Below are 23,697 nucleotides of genomic sequence, written 5' to 3'. Positions count from 1 at the left end.
TGCGCTGTCGTCGTTTTGATGGTGGTGACGCCTCACGGCGCAGACGCGAAGCTCCCAACATGCCACGGGCCTCCTGTCCGTTTGTCGTTGGACCATCTGTCTGTCTGTCTGTCTGTCTGTCTGTCTGTCTGTCTGTCTGTCTGTCTGTCTGTCTGTCTGTCTGTCTGTCTGTCTGTCTGTCTGTCTCTTTGACTGTCTGTCTCTCCGTCTGTCTGCTTTTCTTTCTGTCAGTCTGTCTGTCTGTCTGTCTGTCTGTCTGTCTGTCTGTCTGTCTGTCTGTCTGTCTGTCTGCTTTTCTGTCTGCTTTTCTGTCTGTCTGTCTGACTTCCATCTGTCTGTCTGACCTCCGTCTGTCTGTCAGACTTCCGTCTGTCTGTCTGTCTGTCTGTCTGTCTGTCTGTCTGTCTGTCTGTCTGTCTGTCTGTCTGTCTGTCTGTCTGTCTGTCTGTCTGAGACAACAGACACCGTCAGATAGCTGGGTGGCTAGGACAATGGAGGGGGGATTTGGCCACCGCGTAAATGCATGAGGCCCGCTGTGACGCCATGTTCTCAAAGTACCCGGATACTGAAAAGGCGCGAAGTGCTTACATGTCAATTCAGTCCATGCCACCTTGCTGCCATTTCAATCCATCTGTTTCGTTTCGGAAGGTCTCTTTCACCATTCTTTCACCTCCGTTCGAGAAACGGCCAAAAACAGGCACTTGACACGTCGGCTCAAGTGACATAGAACGCCACGACATTCGTCACGAGTCGAATGGGCCAATCGCGTGACACTCGATGAAGCCGATTGCCTCCGTGTGAACTGGGCTCACGTGACAGAGAACGTCTCGGCCACAGGGTATCTCACAATCACACCTAGAGGGAAAATGTGTCGCTAGCGAGCTGCTGGGTGTAAGGGAAGGACGGAATAGAGGAGACCCACGCTGAGGGAGGCGCTGCGGAGCGTGGCGCTGTCAGTCAATGTGGGGAGAAAACTGGTTACTCGAGTGTTGGCCTCTCCGCTGTTTCATTCAACCTGCTTAAAAACGCGTTGCTTCGCTCGCACGCTGCACGCGTTCTGCACGTGTTTTTGAGGGTCTCGCGTCGCGTGCGGTTATGATATATGTGCTCTGTCCGCATTTAATAGGATGCCGCTATTGAGGATTTTTTTTTTCGTGGCAGCAATTTGGTAAAAGAGCAGCGAAGCAAGTTGTAGCAGACGACGCCGCCCTCGTCAGAGCGAAGTGCGTTTCGCAAGTGAAAGACGACGCTGTTTACGACGTTAGAGGTGAGTAAAACTTTCTGTACGTTCATAATTATATACTTCTTTTATTTGGTTTGCTGTGTGTACTATGCAGTATGTTTGTTACTGGATGCATGGGTAAAGCCGCTTCTCGTGCTTTAGGTTAAGCGGTTCTTGCGCTGTGACTGCTATTAGTTGGGGTACCTTAATTTACTAGCACCCACCCAAGTTATCGTGTGGTATATACACAGCACTTCAAAAATAAATGATCTATTTCGGGCTTCTTTCTGACCCACAAAGAAAATTGACATCTATCTTGCGTGTCTTTCCTTGCGTTATCACCATTCTCATCGCGGGTAGCTTGAGTTCACGAACAGCGTGCGTACCATCATGATGAGCGCCCAGCTTTCAGAGAAACTTTTTTGTGTGTGTCTAATCTGCAGGGGAAGAGCGCATTGCTATAAAGGCATTTTATCTTGGTCATGTATAAAAAATGCACCGTGTTGTTTGGGCTACCCCTGCACACTCAGTAACAACTAGCTCACTGTATCTGCCAACGGACGTGCAACAACGGCTAATGCATTTTTTTCTTTTTTTCATAGTTGTTCAAGCTTTTGGCAACCACACACTTCCGTCGGCACTGCGTAGATTTAAAAATATATAACAACACATTACCAATACCACATGTGCACACAGCTTCAACTACTACGTCCCCAACAATATCGAATAATAGTAGCAGCATAAAATATTTCTTCGCTATTTTTTAACAGTGCTCTAAAGACGGGAGTTGAAAATTTACACTTTTAAGATGGGGACGTGCATCTCCCAGTAATTCATTAGATTAGAGGAACGGTGATGCAGGAATTAACACCCGTAATTTTGAATGCATTGTGCGCGTGCTAATTTTTATGAAAAAAATTGTTTACACACTTTTTTCGGCGCACTGCTTTAATCCATTTCTGTCGTCTGCTTGCTTCGTACTATCAGTTTGGGAATTGGTAGAATTTCACTGGTGGAGTCGACCTCTTCGTGTTTGCATGGCTATTGTGACAGTTGACGACGCAGCAATGTCACCCCCTTTTCAGTTGGGGTGACATCGCGGAACGAGGTACGTTTCACGTGCAGCGCGTGCTTCGGAAATGCGTGGAAGCCAAAGGGAGCGGAAGGGTCGGAAGACTCTACTGTTGTGCGCTTTTTCTGGCAGGAGAAAGGCAAGCTCTGGCGTCGCCGGGCAAACTTGAGCGGGTCTCCCCTATACGTGAGCTTCAAACTTGACTCGGATTTGTATACCCCGAAGACGCGTTTGGTTCCGCGTTAAAGGGATAGAGTTCTTAAAAGAGCACGTACCAAGCTACTTAGTTTTTGTCAGTGCACAGAAACGTGTTTTATTTACCAATAGAACGTTCTACGTTGATGTACAACTTTACGAAGCGTTAAAAGTAACTAGCAGCTGCTAAACTCGGAGGCAGATGACAAAGTAAGCGTTTTTTACGGCACTATTATGTCATCTGTTTCTTTCATTTGCCGTTTCGTTGTGTTGTCACAGTGAGTGGACTTTTATTTTAGAATATATTACGCATGAATGAGATGTGCTTACAAAAGTTTTGTTTTAGAGAAGCTTTATTTATGCAGTCATATTCGCTTTTGAGTCGAAGCCTCAATACACACCTGCCAACACAAGCATCGCAGACTTATATAGTCACTTCCATCGCTCCAACGTCGCCCCTTAAGGATTCACATAGACGGTGGCCCCACACTTCTCTCTAGATATTTGTGAGAAACTCTATGGTCACAGCATTCTCCACGGCTTAAATGGACCAATTACGTACGACTTGATGAAACGGAACACCTCCGTCCAATTTCGGCTCACGTGACATAGAATGTCACGGAATTTCTCACGGCTCAAATGACCCAAGCACGAGTGAAAAACGCCTCCGTTCATATTTTAAATGTGTATAAAATTGCACCACAGGTTGACCAGGGAAGTTATTTTTTCAATTTCAATTTTCAAAATTTGTTTTATTGTTTTTTTGTACAAGACACAAGAAACAAATGGTTGTTGGGGCTAAAGGCATATAGCCTGACAGAGGACCTTTGAACACCTTTGTACACAGTTCGTACATCAAAAGGTAAAAATAAAAAACAGCTTTCGCGGCATCCAGACCTTCATGAACAAAAGAAGCAACGGAGCGAAAAATAGCTGACGAAAATACCATGTTACATTGAATCTGACTGATTATACAAATCTTGTAACATACTTACTACATAACATACTTAAATAACAATCACTCTGGAAAGAATCAGACTAGAACATTAGAGACATGTGATACATACCATAATATTTTATAGTTAAAAAAATACATGCAGTACAAGATTTCCATCGCTCGACTACTACCATTGCTAACATCAGTATTTTTTAGGATCCACCAAAAAGTATGTTTTTCTGCATTAGCACTTCTTGAACTTGTACCTTAAATTCTTTTTCTGTACAGTCCAAATCAAGCTTATGTTCTAATTTGTTTAATATGCAAGTTGTTTGATGGGTAAAAGTTTGTTTACCATAACTTGTTCTTGTTCGTTGTGGACGGCGTAATATTTGGCGGATCGGATAAGTGTGTTGTCTAGCTCCTTCGTTGGGCTCATACAGTTTTCTGCTGTATATGATTTGCAATATTTTCATATATTAGACTTGATCGGCGCAAAGCTTATGATATCTTTGAAATAAAGGTGCTGTCCTCAAGTTTGCGTAATTTCCTTGGTGTTTGCAGTATATGCCGAGAACCCTTTTTTGTAGAAGTACAAGTTTCTTGTAGTTAGTTTTAGTAATTGTTCCCCACACCAGAGCTCCATAGCACAACTTAGAATAAAAAAGGCAATTGTATAGCTGTTGTTTCAGCCATAGGGGAATCAAATTAGAAGTTCTGTACATAATACCAATGCTTTTTGATAAGTCTACATATCTTTTTCTTTTTTGTTAGATACTGACCAAGTATATATTGTGCGGTTCTGGCAAATAAATCTTGTTGTAAGTTCAGTGCCGCTGTCTGTCTCCTTCTTTTTCTAGTCTCTCGTTATTGGCGCTGTTTTTTATGTGAGTCTACATATAGTTGGCTAATATGCGCGTTCCAGCTTAACTCTTCATTAAACGTCACTCCAAAAAACTTCTGGTATATCACTTGCTGCAGTTTCATTCCTGCATAAGTAATGGTTATTTCCTTATCGATGGGTGTATTGCGCGACCTGAATAAAATGTATTTTGTTTTTTTTAGCGTTACAAGGTAGTGATTCACACTGTATTCTAATTCATTCAGGTCCCGTGATTTAAAAAATAGATTGGTGTCGTCGGCGTACATTATTATTTCTGGGGAATCAGGTATATTAACTATATAATTTACGAAAATTATGAATAATAACGGACCTAGCTTAGAGCCCTGAGGGACGCCTTGTTCAAGCGTTAGATAACTAGAAAAAACATCCTGCATACGTACGAACTGCTGACGATTATTTAAATAGCTTTTCAGCAACCGACTTGCAACACCCCTAATTCCGTACTTCTCTAACTTCTGTAACAAAATTTTGTGATCTATAGAATCAAATGCCTTCTTTAGATCTAAAAATACACCAACCGTACAGTTTTTGTCTTCAATATTAGTTATTATTTTATCTTTGATATACAAGAGTGCTTGTTCAGTGGATTTATTCTTTTGAAAGCCATACTGACTCGTTGTAATTACTTTGCGTGCGTTAAAAATGTAACTAATGGGACGTAAATTATATCTTCAAAAATCTTTGAAAACAGAGTTAAGATAGATATTGGCCTGCAATTACTAAATTGTCCATTATCCCCCCCTTTGTGTATTGGCGTAACTCGGGCTGTTTTCAATTCTTCTGGGAAAATTCCACCAGGTAATGTTTAATTTAGTAAATATGCTAGCAATTCGCTAATCTCATGTGCGACATGTAGTACTGCATTCGAAGTAATTCCGTCTATACTCGCAGCTACATTTCGTTTTAGCTTTTTATTACTGCTACTACTTCGTTGGGATCTGTTGGTCTCAAGAAAATAGTTTCATTGACCTCGGTTATAACTTCATTATTATTTCTACTGCTTTCTGCACCAGGTGGATAAGCCCCCGCTTTTATAAAATGTCTGTTCATATCGTCAACTAGTTTTGTGTTTTCTGCTGTCGTCAGGGCTGTGTGGTATCGGTCACTTCTTTTTCTTCCTGTAGATTGGTAACTGCTTCCCACAATTTTTTGGTTGATTTCGTAGCCGATAGAAAAGTTCCTCAAAGTACGCGTCTTTCGTCCTTTTAATATCCCTGTTTAATTTATTTCTATATTTCTTATACGCCTTTAGCACTTCTGGGTCGCAATTTCAAAGAAACTTGTGAAATATTGAATTGTTGTGTTTTATACGTTTATAGAAGTTTTTTTCTACCCATGGCTTTCTTGCTTTTTTGTTTCTGTGATAAGCTTGTTGCAATGGGAAAGCAATGTCATAGTATTCACGCATACGCTGCAAAAAGATACTGTAAGCCTTCCCAGCCTCGGATTCACGATAAACATCTTGCCATCGTTCTTTTAACAGCAACAGCCTAAAATTCTCCGATGTTTGATCATTAATCTTGCGATGAAAATGAGCTGGGCGACGTACATTTCCGATACTGTAGCTGATTTTGATAATGCGAAGAATTGGAAGATGATCGCTTACATCAGAAACTAGAACACCTGCTTTAATGTCACTACTGCATATGTTTGATTGATTGATTGATATGTGGGGTTTAACGTCCCAAAACCACTATATGATTATGAGAGACGCCGTAGTGGAGGGCTCCGGAAATTTAGACCACCTGGGGTTTTTTAACGTGCACCCAAATCTGACATATGTTTGATAGGCATACGTCTATTAAAGTACCAGAAGTTGCCGTTATTCTTGTGGGCAAATCAATAAAGTTTTTGAAAGCATGACAATGAACAAGATTACTTATCTCATGTGACCATGTGTCTTCTGAGATCATGTTTATGTTAATATAACTCATGATAACTGAGAGTTCACTTATTTGGTATTGTTGTTGAAGTAACCGCTCTAACAATTATTAAAATTAATTTTTTGCCCATTTGGGGGCCTGTAAATTACAGATACTGTTGTTTTTCCTATTCGCAGCGTTAAACACTCGACATCCTCACTAATTTTTGATAGTTCTTCAGCCACAGAGTAAGAAAGGGTGTCTTTGACATATATTGCCACTCCGCCCCCTTTCTTTTAGTTCCGCACCAGGTGTTCAGAATGATAGCCAGGGAAAAAAATGGAGTTTGATTATGTACCGTCATCCAGGTCTCGGTTATCCAAATAATATCGAATTTTACTGGTGTCAATTCGAAATAGATGCTTAGATCTTCTACTTTGTTTCTCATGCTTCTCGCATTATTATGTACAGCTCTCAAAGCATTCCCTTCATTTAACTCTTTCGCAAGTCTACCTAAGGTGTAGTATCCATTTCTTTTTTGTTTTCGATTGCCATTTGGAAACGCCTCTCAGACACTGCCCGTCTATTCTAATGGTGCCATTTTGTACAGATCGTCTAAACTAGTTATGCGCAGAACAGGAGTGTTGTCGTCCCTTCTTTCGCATACTTTGCCTCTTGACGTCCAAACGTACTTCCACGTTACTTCTCTCTTTCTTTGTTTTGCGGCTGCAAGCAACTTCTTGTTTGCCTGTGTGAGCTGCTCATTGACGAACACGTTATTTGTAGTCTGATATCCCAGTGTTGCTGCATTTAACCTCTTTTTCCTTGCAAGTGTAAAAACCTCATCTCGCTTACTTCTTTGAACAAAACGAACAATTATATTCTTAGTTCCTGCCTTTGGAGTCTCCACCCAGTGGCAGGTGTCAATATCAGTCGGACTAATCGTGGCACCAATGCGCTGCCCTATCCGTTCCACAACTTTTATGGAATCAGCCTGTTCTGTTATTCCCTTAATTTCCATATTGTTCATGTGTTGATACTGTTCCAAATCGTCAATTTGTGGTGACAGTCTTTCATTCTTCGTTTTTAACTTTCTGTTTAGGGTTGTCATTTCCCTCACTTCCTCTCTGAGTGCTGCAATCTCGTTGCTCAGGCCCTTCACATCATCGCATGTGTCCGAGCAATACTTCATGCTGTCCTTCAATCCCCTCATTTCTGTTGTCAAGTCACGCTTCAGATTTTCAATGAGCTTCCCAACTTCTTCTATGTCCTTAATATCAGATGGTGCCATGACTTGTAACAAGAATGGCAGCACAACAAGAGAGAAAAAAAAGACACTTTGTTCGGCAGCAGTGCGTTTTGGAAAAGACAGCTACGCAGTACAATAATTATTTAGGTAATTCTCACCTTCAAGTGCAGACAGCTCAGACTAGATGCGTGCTGTATTCGCACCGCTGCCGAACTGTTGAACGGGTCAGCCAGTCCGTCATATTTGAAGTAGCGTCTCTGTGGGCGTAGTTTCCAGTCCGCAGTCGGTCACGTGTCGCGGATATGGTGATTGCCCTCACTTCTTGGGTCGTAGTAGCCGCCACATCGAAAAACGACGCCTCTGTGCTCCGGATGCGTTGGTCGCTGCTATCTGAGATACCTGCAAGTGCAGACAGCTCAGATTAGATGCGTGCTGTATTCGCACCGCTGCCGAACTCAGGGCATTCCACATCGCTTAAGAGGAGATGCTACTCGAAGACACTTTTTTTAAATATTCACCCTAGAGCAACGAAACTTGAGCTGTTTATGGAACTTTTCACGGTGATTTCAAACATATAACTAGTTTTCTTGCAAGTTGCACACCTTTTGTTCTGCAACATGACAAATAGAAAACCTTAACCCTTTTGCCCCCCCCCCTCTTTTCATCCTTAAGCTTCCGTAATTTTTTTACCAATCATAGTTCATAGTGTTAGCAATAAAGTGTAGAATGCAAATAACTAATTAAGAAGCACATACAAAATATGTAATACATGTCAAAAATAATAGACGTAAAAAGTCCACATTTTCACCTACCCTAGTAAAGGTTTACATACAATTTTTACATACAATAAAATATTAGAATTTAAAGTAGATAATTGCCCTTGTCATACTTTGGAAAAATTTTGGGGAAAGTTTCATGCATATCCGAGCACTAGAAGTCCTCGAAAAAGGAGGGGCACATAGGAAAAAAATGGCAAAATTTGCGTTTTGAGAAAAACGATTTTTAAAGTTAAAATTGAGTTTTTCTTTATTAAAGATATCAATATATATGTATTAATTTGCACGCCAAATAGAACAATCCTTCTTGTAGTGGCCACTGCGACTAAAATACGCCAGCGCCATGAGTTTGTCCTTCTCGTATTCTTCGAGCCGACTCCTCACAGACGTTGCACTCACAGACAGGGCCATGAAACATTTGCCAAACTTCCGCTCTATCTGGCAGAGCATTGTGCCAACTGCAAGCTAGGAAGAAGTTCGACAGGACTGTGAAATCCAAACTAAGTCCAGTGTCATGCCATTTTGCGGCCATGTTTGGGCCACATACCGTCGTACATAATAGCAATGTCGTCCCTGCTAAGTTCTCTGACTGCGAGATCTTTTGACCTCGCAAGATTGGCGCTGACGTCATCTATAGCCGCATCACGAACTTTGCGGCTGACGGGTGTGAATAACTTTTGACGCATTGGCTTTTGCAGGCCAACAAATTAACTGCCGCAAGTCTGACCAGATGCTCGTAGCCTATTCCCACAGAGCATGCCGCACAACGGCTTTCACTTGCGAGCAATTCCTTTTTTCATTCATAACGGAGATAGTTGCACGAGCAAAGCATAGTTCAACTGTGCCGCTCGACAAGACATGGACCCCGCAAATAGGTTTCACAGCACATACAGACGTGCAGCGGCTAATGGCGGTCCCCGGTCTGTACTACGTAATAAGCCAGTCGCAGCGCTCGAAAAACGTGCAGAAGCATGCTTCTTTTTATTATATCTTGCGCTGAATCAGTGAGAGAATCTGTTGTTATTTGAAGAGTGAGGCTAGTCACTTCGACTCATGCGATCAACAATGGCGAGCGGCAGCCCATTATCGGCGGCAAGGTGCTCGAAGACTGCACACGTTGGACCTTTTGACAGGCACCTTGTGCTCTTTAGATGTAATTTTAAAGCATTTTTAGTTAAGTCTTCATCTGTACTTTTTTTCATAACAGTAGAGGTACTAATCTTATCAAAACAGGCGAAAATAAAAAAGCGGTAATTTTGAAAAAAAAAAACTTGCGTTTCTGACCTGCATCTCCCCCTCAGAAAACATAACTGCCTTAACCAAGCATCGACTAATTTAAGCATTTTTGAAGTGTGCTTTTTGAAAAATGTGCTTTAACTTGATCGTCTTCTCACACATGGTACTCTCATATTGTTTATTTATTTAATTATTTATAATACCCTCAGGAACAAAAAGTCATTAAAAAGGGGAGTGAGTATATACATGAAAAATACAAATAAAACAAGATAATAAAAGACAGACAATATCAACATTCCTGCAGAATGTGCAAAAATAGTTATTTCCAAATATACAAAAACAGAAGCAATAAGCATAGGTGGCAGATTTTCCTGGTTGTACAATGTTAGCTAATTTTTCCTGAAAAAGTTTGAAGTCAGTGATCGTTGCGACATTCGAGGGAAGGCGGTTCTAGTCATGAGATGTGCGGGGAATAAATGACTGAAAGAAAGACCTAGTGTTACATGATGCGATTCCTACCTCAATGCGATGATCAACATGGTGTGAGATGTACAGAGGCTGGAGTATCAGGGCATTATGAAGTGTAGGGGGATATAAAGTTTTATGAAACAGTGAAAGACAGGCGATTTTCGTCGGTGAGCCAATAGAATAAGTGATAAATTATTTTCTACTGAAATCATACTTGCAGTATGGTTGTAGTTAGAGAGGATGAACCTTGCAGAGTTATTTTGTACTAGTTCAAGAGAGGTGATGAGATTAGCTTGACTGGGATCCCATATGGCAGATGCATACTCAAGTTTAGGGCGTATGAGAGACTTATAAAGTATTAGTTTCAAGGAAGAGGGTACTTTGGAGAAGTTACATCGTAAGTAGCCAAGCATGCGATTAGCATTGTTAATCACGTACTCTACATGAGTTGCCCAACTTAAGTTATTTGTGATGTGCACGTCAAGATATTGATAAGACAAGACGGAATCTAAGGGAACGTTGTTTAGGTGGCAGGTGTTATGATTCGAGTTAGTTCTTGATACGTGCATTAATTTACATTTCTTAATATTAAGTTTCAATAACCAGATATTGCACCCATTAGCTATATTATTTAGGTCAGTATGAAGTGTTTTAGTATCATCAACATTGGTTTTTCGCAGTAAATAACACAGTCTTCTGCGAACAGATGTGTGTTAAAAGTTATTGAAGAAGTTAGATCATTAATATATACAAGTAATAATAAAGGTCACAACACTGAACCTTGAGGGACACCTGATTGTACTTCAGTGAGTGGTGAATGATGGTCGTTAGCAGTCACGAATTGGAAACGATTAGAGAGAAATTGTTCAATCCATTTAAGAAGATTAGTGTTGATATTTAGCAAGCTTAGTTTTAAGAGCAGTAATTTATGGCAAACCTTGTCAATTGCTTTGCTAAAATCTAATAAAAGTACAGTCAGCGCAAGATGGTCATTCTAGGGTTTGATGCAGATGATGAGTAAACGAAGCAAGCTGTGTCTCGCAGGCGTTTTGTTTTCAAAGACCATGTTGCGCTTTAGCAAATCATGAGTTTGACTCTAGAAAGTTAGCAAAATTCAAGAAGATTACATGTTTCTAATAACTTGCAACAATTACTTGTTAGTGATATGGGTCGGTAATTAAGAGGTGAGTTTCTGGGGCCAGATTTATATTGGAACCACCGTCCATATTTTCCATTTCTTTGGAAGTTGACAAGTGCTCAATGATTGTTCAAATATTTTGCTTAGTATCATAGAACTAACTACGTTAGTGCTTTTAAGAAATTTGCTATTAATGCCATCATAGCCCGTAGCGGAGTGGAATGGTAACTTATCTATTAGTTTCAATATTCCAGGTACCTCAAATATTACTGGATCCATGGGCATGTAAATATATTGGCGCGCATAAGGGAGTGGACGCGGCAACCAAGCCGCGACGATGTGACCTAACATACCCCTACTCGTGCAGGTTTTGATGGGATGCCTTTTTTGGTCGACCGGCTCATCGGCGTTTTGCACGGGCCAGCTTGATCTGCGTCACACCTTTGATGCACCGTTCAAGCTCGGCACGGGTATTGTTGCTGGTGATATCTTTGATACGCCAGTGGCACCACGCCTGCAGCCCGAGCATCATCTTTACTGCGCACACCTACGTGGCATGATGACGTCACCAGTTCAGCGCGCCAGCGCCACGCCAGCGGCTATAAAAGGGGCGCCAATTGCTTCAAGCGGCAGTGGACACGGCAACCAAGCCGCAACGATGTCACCTAACGTACCCCTACTCGTGCAGGTTGGTGACTGGAAATATAGTTTCCGTAGTGACAATCCTTGCTTAATAGTGTTGCCGTGTCCGCACACCATTCTAATGCATAAGTGACTGTTTTGCGCTAGCGGGTCTGTTGCTTTCACTGTCGGGAGATGTCGAGCAAAACCCTGGACCTATTACGGATGCAATGTTTAAAGAACTGCTAGAAACGCAAAAAACTATCTTGTCTAAAATTTAGCAAAAGCAAGAGCAACAGGCCTCATCTGAGTCTGCTATGATTCAAGTTCAAAACAGATTATTAACAATTGAGAAAAAATTAGTGCATAGATAAAGAGGATGGTAGGCTGCTAAAGCTTGAGAATGCAATCGATAGGAGCCATACAGAATTGACTGCTCTGTGCAGTAGGGTTGACGACCTAGAAAACCGCTCGAGACGAAACAACCTTATTATTAGAGGCGTAAAAGAAGAAGGCCCTCAGAATGGTGATGATTTACTGAAAAAAATACATGACGATATATTTGGCTCCATTCTCAACCAGAAACTGAATTCTACAGAAAGAATACATAGACTGGGAAAGAAATTTCCTGGCAAAGACCGCTTTGTAATACTTTGAGTGGCAGACTACCCAGACAAAGTAAAGATACTGAAAAATTGTTTCAAGCTAAAAGGCACTCATATTAAAATTAGTGAGGACTACTCAAAACGTGTAACAGAGATACGGAGAAACTTGTGGGTCTCAAGTCTGGAAAAAAGAAAGAAAGGAGCGAAAGTTAGACTGGTTTATGACAAAGTTCTCATCAACAATGTTTTGTACACCTGGAGTGATGATGCCAAGGAGAAGATCAAGTGCAAAGCATCTGCTAAACCCAACCAACAATGACCTGAAAGTCAAAAACAAGCCGACTTTAAGATCATCAACTTAAATTCTCGCAACGTACTGAACAAAAGTCACTTAATAGAAAGTGTAACCTTTGAACATGATCCTAACATATTGGCAATCACCGAGACATGGTTGCACAGTGATGTACATGATGTGGAAGTTACACCGCCAGGTTACGTCTTAATAAGGAAGGACCGAGGCGGGAGAGGAGGCGGGGTAGCACTTATGATTAAAAGAGACATAGAGTATCAAACTTTGCCAGATGCTGGTGATATTGAAGCCGTATGGGTAAAGATTTGATTAAATGATCACACTGTGTACATTGGAGTTATGAACAGACCCCCCTGTTCTCCTGCTACGACTCTGACTCACTTAAGATGTTTTATAGATTCTAATATGCACCAGGACGACAAAATACTTTTGATTGGTGATTTCAACTTACCAGGCATTCAATGGAATTAGCATGATATTATAGGAAACGAAGTATCTCATTGTGAACATCTTTTGGACATTGCCTTTTATTTTAACCTATTCCAAATTGTGTCTAGCTGCACACGTGTTTTTAAGGCTGTATCCTCTATTCTCGACCTTGTATTTGTATCTTCACTCCAAGGAGGAAAATGTTAAAGCATGTGATGTAATCGAGGGCATATCAGATCATCAGATGGTTATGTTTTCCTTGGATATGGCGTCCACCAGGTTGTATAAGGATTACAAAAATACAGTTCTAAACTTCGCAGCTGCTGATGACTTCTCTGTTTTAGAAAAACTTGAAAACTCTCCCGATACTTTTGTTCTCCTGCAAAATTCAAATGCATGTACAATTAGACTATGGGATTACTTCTCGCAGGTCGTCACTGAATGCATATAATTCTATAGTCCAACGCGACAAAAAAAGATAGCAAAGAGAAATCCTTGGATAACGCGTGACGTGATCCATGCCAAAAGGCAACTGAAACGAAAACAGAAAGCTCACTCAAAGAATCCTTGCCCTGAAGAGAAGGAAACCATTCACACTATGAGCCAGGAATTGAGACGTCTAGTTAAAAATTGCAAAGATAATTTTTATAATGTTAAACTAAAAAAGTTCTTGCACGAAGCACTCGAAAAGTTCTGGAGATACGTGAATCCAAACACAAAAACCCATCTTGATGCAGATAAGGAAAACTCACGAGACCGTGCTGAAAGTTTTAAGGCCTTTTTTCCGTCAGTATTTACCCACGATGACAGACAAGTACCGACTTTTAATGAGGCTTCTGACACACCTGCCATAGAAGGAATAACGATTAGTGAACAAGGAGTATTGAACCTGCTCCTTAAAATTGACAAAAACAAAAGTGCAGGACCTGACGGAATACCAAATGATTTTTATATAGGTACGCAGTTTGGGTCTCGAAGCACTTGACAATTATTTTTCAGTCGTCCGTAAGTAGCGGTTGCTTTCCCACTGCTTGGAAGGTTGGCAAGGTCATACTAATACACAATGGTGGTACTACTAACCACTGCAAAAATTTCCGTCCCATCTCGCTCACAAGCACTTGTTCAAAGATTCTCGAGCATATTGTCTCCAAGCATCTTTTGGCTTATCTAGATGTTCACAACCTATTATACTCACAGCAACATGGATTTCGAAAAGGCCTATCTACCATTACTCTGCTTGTTGAACTTGTTCACGATCTCTCCTCTGAAATTAACTCGCAAGGTCAGGTTGGCATGGTACTCTTAGATTTTCCAAAAGCTTTTGATGAGGTGTCCCATGCTAAACTGTTGTTAAAAATAAACACTATTTTTAAAAACCCAAACCTAACGCAGTGGTTTTCCTTCTATTTCTCCAATCGCAAGCAGTATGTTCAAGTCAGCACGAAAAAATCTGCCCTTGCCAATGTTATTTCTGGAGTTCCCCAAGGCAGTGTCTTGGGCCCACTACTGTTTTTGATTTTTGTCAACGATTTACCTAAACATATTACGGTCCCCATAAGGTTTTTTGCAGACGATTGCGTAATGTATAAAACAGTCAGGTCTCCTACCAATCAATTAGAACTAAATCTAAACCTCCGAAAATTACAAAACTGGTGCACCATTTGGCAGATGGATCTAAACGCCGCAAAAACATTAACGATGACCGTAACTAGGAAAAAACGCATTCTAAATACGACGTACTCTATAAACGATCATGAGATTGGCAGAGTAGAACAACACAAATATTTGGGTTTATTAATAGCTTCCGATCTACGATGGAATTTGCATGTAGACTCCGTTTGTGCTAAGGCTAACAAAGCATTGTGGAAACTTCGGAGAAATCTGCACCATGCTAGCCGGGAAATCAAATGCTTGGCTTACGAGGCTCTCGTACGGCCAATTATGGAGTACGCAAAGGTGGTATGGGATCCGTACACAACAAGTAATCGCCCTAAGCTAGATAGAATACAAAGATTGGCGTCACGTTTCATATTTAACAAATACCAGCGCTGCCACTCCCCAACTCAGCTTTGCAAGCTGGCCCACCTTGAACCACTAGAACAAAGGACAGAGTATGAAAGACCTAAATTACTCTTTTTAATCATTAAAGAACAAGTAAAAATAGACAAATCGAAGTATATGTATATAAAAACTGGGGAAACGTCAAGGCACCGGCACAACATGTACATCCCTCCTCCCAGATCACACAACGATTGTTTTAAGTTCAGTTTCTTTCCGCGGGCGATCAGTGAGTGGAACAGGCTGCCGAATTCCTCTGTCTTATCGGAATGGGTACCTTCTTTCTTGAAGGGCCTAAGGGATGTCGTGTATAAAGGTGTATAGTTTATATTTTGCTTATTCTATGTCCTCAAGAGCAGAGTGATTTGGCTATTTCTTGTCATTCATTGTTATATATGATAGAAGTTGTATAGGGAGTACCCATTTTTTGTATGTATATTGGTTTTTCCACCCCCGTTATAGCCCAAATGGGGCTGACAGTATAATAAAATGAAATGAAATGAAATGTATGATGTTGGCGGATTTAGAGTACTGGCTTGAAAATGAGTCATTATTAGCTGATGCGCACATGTTATCGAGGATATTATTTCCAGATGAATCTTCTATTGATATAGTGTTGTTAGTGGTTCGGTAAATCATTTGCCAAAACTTTCTAGGGATATTTTTCAGGGTTTCAGGTAGTGTTCTAGTTAGGTAGTTGTTTTTTGCAGTTCTTAGAGCTCTTGAGTAGGCGTTTGCAGCAGATTTGTAAGTTTTCCAGCGCGAAGGTGAAGCCGAGTTTATAGCTAAACGAAAGAAACGCTTTTTTTGATTAGATAGGCGTTTTAGATGACTGGAATACCACAGCGCTTGAATTGGAAATGAGTGTGTGATTAGGGATGTACTTTTTGATCAATTTATGGACTGTTGATTGATTGATTGATTGATTTGTGGGGTTTAACGTCCCAAAACCACCATTTGATTATGAGAGACGCCGTAGGGGAGGGCTCCGGAAATTTTGACCACCTGGGGTTCTTTAACGTGCACCCAAACTGAGTACACGGGCCTACAACATTTCCGCCTCCATCAATGTGTGGACTGTGCATGCGAACAGGTTCCAGTTGGATTGAATGGAACGAGATTCAACATCTCTAACAAAATCATCGTAAAAGTGAGTTAGCTCATTATTTATTGCTTCGAAGTTAGCTTTCCGGTAGTATCGTATGCGTTTCTGCTGTTTAGGCTTTTTACTAGGGCTAATAATAATAACAAAGTTTAGCGAGATGTGGTCGCTGATTCCTGGTAAGTAAGTAATGTCAGAGACAAGGTCAGGATGATTTGCCAGTATTAGGTCGAGAATGCTTGCTGCATTACTTGTAATTCTGGTGGCTTAAGTTACTAACTGATTCAAGTAACAGAAAATATATTCAGAAAAGCTTCACCCTGCTGTGAAAAGGGGGAAATACGTAATGGCATTGTGTTCCACGTTATGTTTGGAAAGTTGAAATCTCCGAGTAAAAACATAGGTAAAGAAGGGAAACGAGAGCTTACTACGATGATGGAGTCATGCAGTTCGTTAACAAATGTGGATGGCGAAGAAGGTGATCTGCAGCAGGTACCTAGAACCAGCCTACAGTCACCCAAAGTTAGTAAAGACCAGGTTATTTCTAGTAAACTATTAACTTGTATTGGTGATGATGGTATGTCCTTCGAGACCACAAGTAGTACGCCTCCTCCTCTATGCTCGGTGCGGTCGCAGTGATATACCATAGAGTTGTTTGCCTCGTGAAACACTTCTGAGTCTGTTGTTTGCGCGAAAAGCCACGTATAACTTAAAGCTACTATTTTGGCATCGCATGTATCTATAATGGATGAGAGGGCACAACGATTATTGAGAACACTGCTGGCATTAGCAAAGAATACAGATACCGGATTTGATTGACGATGCGACGATATGATGATGATGAAAAACATTTATTATAAAAGAGAGAGGTACGGGGCCAAAGCATAACCCCGCTACATGGTCGGCGTCCTTAGTCCGGGACACCGCATGACGAGGCTCCTACTCGCGCCCGTCTCACCATAGCCCGTTGAGACTTAGCGATGAGCAGTCAAGGAGGGCAGTCTCCCATGCCTCTCGGGAAGGGGTAGGGGAAGGGGGTAGGTGGGGATTTTTCTGACATGCCCATACCATGCGGAAGATATCACACGTCTCCCCACAGTGTGGGCACCGCCCAATTGTGTTTGCATCGAAATGTTTTAGGATTTCAGGACAGAGTAGAGTACCTGTCTGCAGGCGCATCAGAGTTCGCTCTTCCGCCTTACTCAGCCCCTTTGCAGGAGCCGGGTAAAGGCGGTGAGTGTCGCGATAATAGGTCAGAATTTCTTTAAACCGCAGCAGTGGTGTATTGGCTTCCGAGTCATAAGAGCCAAGGTGAGGAGCCCGGTGGGTAAGCGCTCGGGCAGCCGCGTTAGCGGCCTCATTACCTCGTAAGCCCTGATGGCCAGGAGCCCATACGATGTGTTTCAGGGCTGGATCAGCGAGAGCCTGTTTTAGAATTTGGCTCGCTAGGGGGAATATCTCTCCTACCAAGTAATGAGCACATGATTTCCGGGAGTCCGTGATGATAACTTTCGAGTTGGGGTCCGCAGCAGCAAGCGCTATCGCGACTTCCTCAGCGCGCTCTGGATTTTGTGCTCGGAACGAGAGCCCATTGACAGGCTTTTCCCGGTGAACTACACAGGCCGTGTAAAATCCTGTGGGCGAAGGCCCTGCTATATCTACGTAGAATACACCAGGTCGGGAGCCGTGTTGCCTCTGAAGCGTCCGAGCCCGCGCCTGTCTTCTGCTTTCGTGCGTGTGCTTATCCATGTTACTGGGGAGTGGAGAGACCGAGAGCATATGCCGCCACAGTTCCGGAATACGCTCCGCCACCTCTGCAGTGCAAGTGTTCTGTATGTGTAAGCGGTTCAGCAGGTGGCGCCCGGGAGCCGTCTGCACGAGCCGCGTATATTGATCCATAAGGTGGGCCTCCCGCCACTCCTGGTAGAAGTTGAGCACACCTAACGCCCTCAGTTTGGCGTTGGAAGTGGCCACCGGGAGATCCAGAGCTCGTTTAGTAGCCTTAAGAATGATGGCATCTATTCTTTCGTCTTCTTGCTTGTTAGTGCGAAGGTATGGGACGGCGTAGAGGATCCGGCTAGTCACGAAGGCATGGGCGAGCCGAAGCGCGTCCCTGCCCCGTAGACCACCCCGCTTGTTGGAAACGCGGTGGATCATGCGCCCTACCTGTTCGCATATTCTCTTGAGTTCGCTATAGTGGAGTCCGGTCTGAGTCTGTGGTGAATGAACAGGCCCAGAATCCGGAGCTCCTCTACCTCTCTGGTGGGAACCACAGACAGAGATGTGTATGGCTGACTTATCTCATGGGCGATGATATGCCACTACCCCTTCTTTCTCCCTACAGTGAGGCAATTCGCCCAGTGTAGTCTCCGCGACCTGATTCGTTGCCACGCAAGCGTATTTCTTCAACGCGATCAAGTTCAAAGTTGTATTAGAAACATTTATTATTCTCGAGAAATTTGTTATAGCACAGTTTAGACTGCGGGCACCCAGGAAAGCTCTTTGCCAGTTCGATTAGTTTTTGGCGAGAAGTGTGGGTACGTTGACTAAAATCTTCCGTCACTGAAATGTTCTTTTGTTTCAGCTGGTTACGAAGTGACAAAACTTTTTCTCTGGTCTTGTAGTTGCAAAATTTGGCTATTAAGGGGCGGCATTTGGCAGGTCCGAACGGGCCAAGTCGATGTGTGCGATCAAATGACTCTGTGCAGAAAGATTCAAGTACTTCATTTATCGCTGCTGATAGCTTAGCTTCAGTTTTGTTCCAGGTTTCTTTAGCGTCAGCTATACCATGAAAGAGTAGGTTGTCAAGTCTAGATCTGTCCTCAATCTCATCAAATCGTGTTTGATAGTTATTACTTCGGTGCGTTAGACCAGATATCGACGCGTGAATTTCTGATAAATCTTTGCCAAGTTGATCAAAGTCCTTCGATTTTTCTTCGAGTTCATCTAGTCTTTTTTTTTGTATGCCGGTTATTCTTGTTTGTATGCTTTTTTGTCCGTTATTAATTGCTTTAACGTCAGCAGCTACTTCGGTTTGCGCTTTCGAACTTTAAAGTGAATGGCCGTGTATACCTTTGAGTTGTTTAAACATTGCTTTCATCTGCTCGGCGAGATTTTCTGGTAACGAATCAATATCAAGTAGGTTTTCAGAGCGTGTGTTAGGTCCCGGGCTAGTTTCAGCATCTCCAGATTGTAGGAGCAAAAAAAAGCATGGAAAAACAGGCGCAAGCAACTTCGCACAGCACTTTTGGGCACGAAAACAGTAGGAAAAACGGGTCGTCCGATTGTTTAGCGCATAGAGAAAACTTTTCACACACCTGCATGATGAAAAACCGGTGGTTAGAAGCCATACGCAGCGCACTGTTTTCGTGCCCACTGAAAGGCAAATCGATGCGCCGTGTGCTTAAGTGGACTACGGGAGGCGTTGGCGACGTCGATGCGGCTAGTAACCCGAAGAAGAGTCCATCAGTCGCAGTCAAATTGTAGAAAATTTCATCGCCACCCCTGTCGTCTGGTTCGTACGAGGGTGGCAACTTCATCACTATATCCCACGAACACACGTGTGCTGCCGACGACCATGCAATCAGGAGCGTCAGCAGATTCTGCATGATGAAAAACCGGTGGTAAGAAGCCATGCAAAGCGCAGTGTTTCTGTGCCCACTAATGATGTTCTTTCTGCAAAAGAAAGAAGTTGCGAGTACAGCGGTGTGTTTTTCGTCCGTTTTGTACTTGTACTTGTCTTCATGCGCTCCTTCATGAATAAACAATTTTCCTTCTCTCTCTCACACACATATCTTTCTCTGATTCCACTCTCACCGTTTACTACAGCTGTCCTACAATCCTCTATGACCACAAGTGTTTTTTTAACAAATGATGATGTACATTAGCCGTCAGGATGGAGGTGCGTGATTAAGCATCTACGTGAATGCATCCACAATAGGTGGTGCTATAGCTTTTATACACCCACAGAAATTGCGCAAGCTCTCTTTCAATGTACAGTAAACGTTCCCATTCTTCTGGAAGGACATGACTTACCTTAATGTTTTACAGATTCCTATAGCGCAAGAATCAAGCATGTTTTTTTTTTCTTTGAAGGACGCTCTCGAAGCACCCACATCGTTTCATTCTTCACTGTGCACCGGCCCCCCCTTAGAAAACGGCGCGTTCAGCGTCACAGAAACTTCGCGCACGTAGTCTCACGCGCTGCTCCGCTGGGGGACACCAGTGATGGTGTTTAGGCGGGCATTCCCAATTGACAAAATTAGCAATGCTAGCAATATTTGTAAGTTGCGTCAGGGTATTTACAATTAATTCGGCATTACCAGACACAAAGCTACCAGTTATAGTAAAAAAAGTCATAAACAAAGCCTTTGCGTTCAGAACACCTTGCATTTACTTGCTGTAGTGAAATCAACGTGCCCGTGCCAACAAACGAATTGAGTTAGGCATATCTTCCAGTACTTATATTCGGAAATCATCTGCTATAAATGTCCAGACAGGACACAGGCTTCCGTTAGAATGAACTTCTTTATGAAACACACGTGGACATTTGTCTGGGTGTTTTTTTTTTTCACTCGGTAGTTGCAAAAATTTTATATTTTAGCTAAATCATTTTGTGATATAGTGATATCAACAATGCTTGTAATTTATCTATGTATTATTACACCATAATCAAACAAACTAATAGAAGACGTGATTGTGTCGGAAAAGTCATTTATGAATAATAAGATTATCCATGGGCCTAACGCTCTGTCCTGAGAAACACCAGATTCTGCGCGAGCCACTTCTGGTTCTTCACCATTTAACATTATGCACTGAGAGCGCAGAGAAAAATCTTCCTAACCTGTCTTGCACATTGCAAGCTGACATTTGAAATGTAGTAAGGAAACCGGCGTTAAGCCGTTAGACGCCATGTAGTTTTATGAAAAAAATCACGCCATGTCCAAGGAGTGAATGTTGATGAGTGGGGCGAAACTCCATCAGTCCATCAGTGATTACGTCCGTCCATTCATTATTGCTTCCGTCTCCACATCTGTCTGCCTGTCTACCCATCTATCCTTACGTGCGTTTATCCGTTCGTACATCTGTCTCTCCATCCATCCGTCCGCACATACTTTCGTATGTTTGTATGTCTGTCTGTGCGTCCGTGCATCTCTCGATCTAGCAAACACTTCAAGTATTGCCATCTCACATATTTAGATCATATATTCACCATGTACCAGCATCAGCATCCAGGGGAAATTTCAAGAACTAACCGAGAGATGGCTACTACTGCTACTACTACGACAATGACACGGGACGAATGACCCACGGCGTATGGAGCTTCGTCCCTAAAAAGGTCGACTTACTACAGAGTACCTAATTATCACCACGTACTTACACGTTCTAGATGTATATTTGCTCTTCAAATATGCTTACAGAGATGTTGCGCCCCCCGCCCTAGGAGGAGGTGTTGCCACCAGCCTTGCAGGCACTGAGGCTCCGGAGAGCCGGGATGAAGTTGTCGAGGCAGGAGAAAGGTGAACTTGGCAGAGGGTTTATATACTTTCTGCACAAGTAGAACTCTTCTCATCACATGAAGAACATCTAAACGAAGATGTCGTCCTACATCGTGACGATCTTCACTGCGCCATTCAGCGCCAATCACTGAAGCGTCATTCACTGAAGTAGCAACATAGATAACACTATTTCGTCAACCATCTTCGCAAGCAAATGCACTACGTATCACTTTGTTGCTTCCGGTGTTAGTAATACCCTTCTTGCGGTTGGTATTGCTACGCAACTGCAAACAAGTGCTTACAATAAAACTTATGTCACTGTTCAATATATTGCTCTGTGTTCAACATTTGTACATGTCTTTCGCCTCAATTCGTAACATTTTGCTCAATAAAACAATTATACAGTTGTCACCTTCCCTTCACATGCTTTGAATGAGATTGATTTTTCTTGGTACATGGGATTAGGTAAGTTTTTTACATCAGCAATATAGCTGACCTCAAATTCTTGAAGGTGTGTTACATTTGCGAAGGCTTGCTTCAAGAAGGTCGAATGGCGTATTTCTCAACTTTCTTTTTTTTTTTTTTTTGTCCTGGTGATGCAGCGGTTGCACGTTGCTCGGCTCATGACCTGAAAGTCCTGGCCATGGCAGTCCCATTTCGATATTTTTTTCAAGAAATAGCTGCGCCGCGCCTTCTCACCTTCTCCTGGTAAATCGGCGCTGGGGCATTATGAGAGAGCAAAGCGCCAGACAGGCCGTGACGCTTTCTCACTTTCATCTGCTTTTGTCGCGCGCTGTGTATACAATTTTAATAGTGTAAGGCGATTGAATGGTAAATAAAAACCTGCTTTTGAGCACTTCGACTTTCATGCATGCAAAGTAGACTGTTGTTTGTCCTAAACAGCCCAAATTATCAGTGAACGTGCCAAAGTCTTGAGAAAAAACACGGTGGACCGACCTGCTCTGTTCCTGGATGTGATAACACGTGCAAAACACCGCATTTTTCATTTCATGGCTTGATTCTACTGTAACACTAAAATTTTTGCAATGTTGCAGCTATGTTTGACCTTTGTGAAGGTGTGTGCGTTCTCAATCAGTTTGATTACGGGTCTGGGATTGAACACTTGAAGACACCATGTAACTACGTGAGTTTTTGAAGGTGAAAGCCTTGGATGTCTCTTTAAAACTCAAAAGAAACCTCTTGGACGCCTCGAAGGTGGAAGTTTTCTTTCTATGAGAGTACTTGCTTACGTTAGTTGGTAGCTATAATCGTCACGTTACTCCACATTGCTCAGAAGACGAACACTTGGAATGAAGGACAAGACATACACAAGCGCGTACTTTCAACTGACTTTATTGAACAGACGCAGGATGCTTTTATGCAATCACAAAAATAAAATTACAAATATTTTTTTAAACGCTACAGTTCCAATGACCAAACATGCCGATTAAAAAAAACTATCGTACAGCTTGCATAACGTACTTGCACGAAAAACTGAGCCTACTCAAGGTGGATAGCCCTTCCTGGGTTAAAAACACGGAAAGTGTATTTCAATATTTGTAAGAAGGCAGAGGAGCCTGTTCAGTTGCTTTGTCGATCGATATAAAGTATTTTTTTATTTCCTGCCTCATGACTTCTGTCGGGAAATGTAAAGATATGTATGACCCTTCACCATTTACCAGGCATGCACTGGTGAATGTAGGAAATTTCATTGAGCTTCTTTCATTTTATTTGCGATCAACATTTGTAATGTGGGAAAATAAGTTGGGCACACAAACGAAGGTGTGTGCATTGGTAGCCATATCGCGCTGAAGCTGAGTAACCTCTTGTTAGCACAGAATTACAGTGCACTCTCTAGTAGGGCACTGCATGGGCCGGGGGCGGCCTCGGCCTTCCCAAGTATTTTCTGATGGGCCCAGGCCTGGCTTGGGATTGAATGCGTGGGCCTAGGTCGGGCCCGGGCTCGAGGCGGCGGGCCAGGCTGGACTCGGGCCCGCTCATATAAAGGCCAAGGT

The 23,697-nt window shown here is 42.4% G+C and overlaps 1 long non-coding RNA gene across 1 annotated transcript; it reads left to right on the top strand.

Annotated features, from left to right (window-relative positions):
• Positions 1–912: 912 nt before the first annotated feature.
• LOC142784932 (uncharacterized) lies at positions 913–22,008 on the top strand. Its single transcript, XR_012888758.1, has 3 exons — positions 913–1,267; positions 11,427–11,747; positions 21,605–22,008. It is a non-coding gene; the product is annotated as an uncharacterized LOC142784932 (long non-coding RNA).
• The last annotated feature ends 1,689 nt before the right edge of the window (positions 22,009–23,697 follow it).

Source organism: Rhipicephalus microplus, unplaced genomic scaffold, assembly GCF_043290135.1.
Source record: "Rhipicephalus microplus isolate Deutch F79 unplaced genomic scaffold, USDA_Rmic scaffold_16, whole genome shotgun sequence".
In the NCBI taxonomy this organism is placed as follows: Eukaryota; Metazoa; Arthropoda; class Arachnida; order Ixodida; family Ixodidae; genus Rhipicephalus; species Rhipicephalus microplus.
This window is presented reverse-complemented; position numbering and strand designations above follow the sequence as displayed.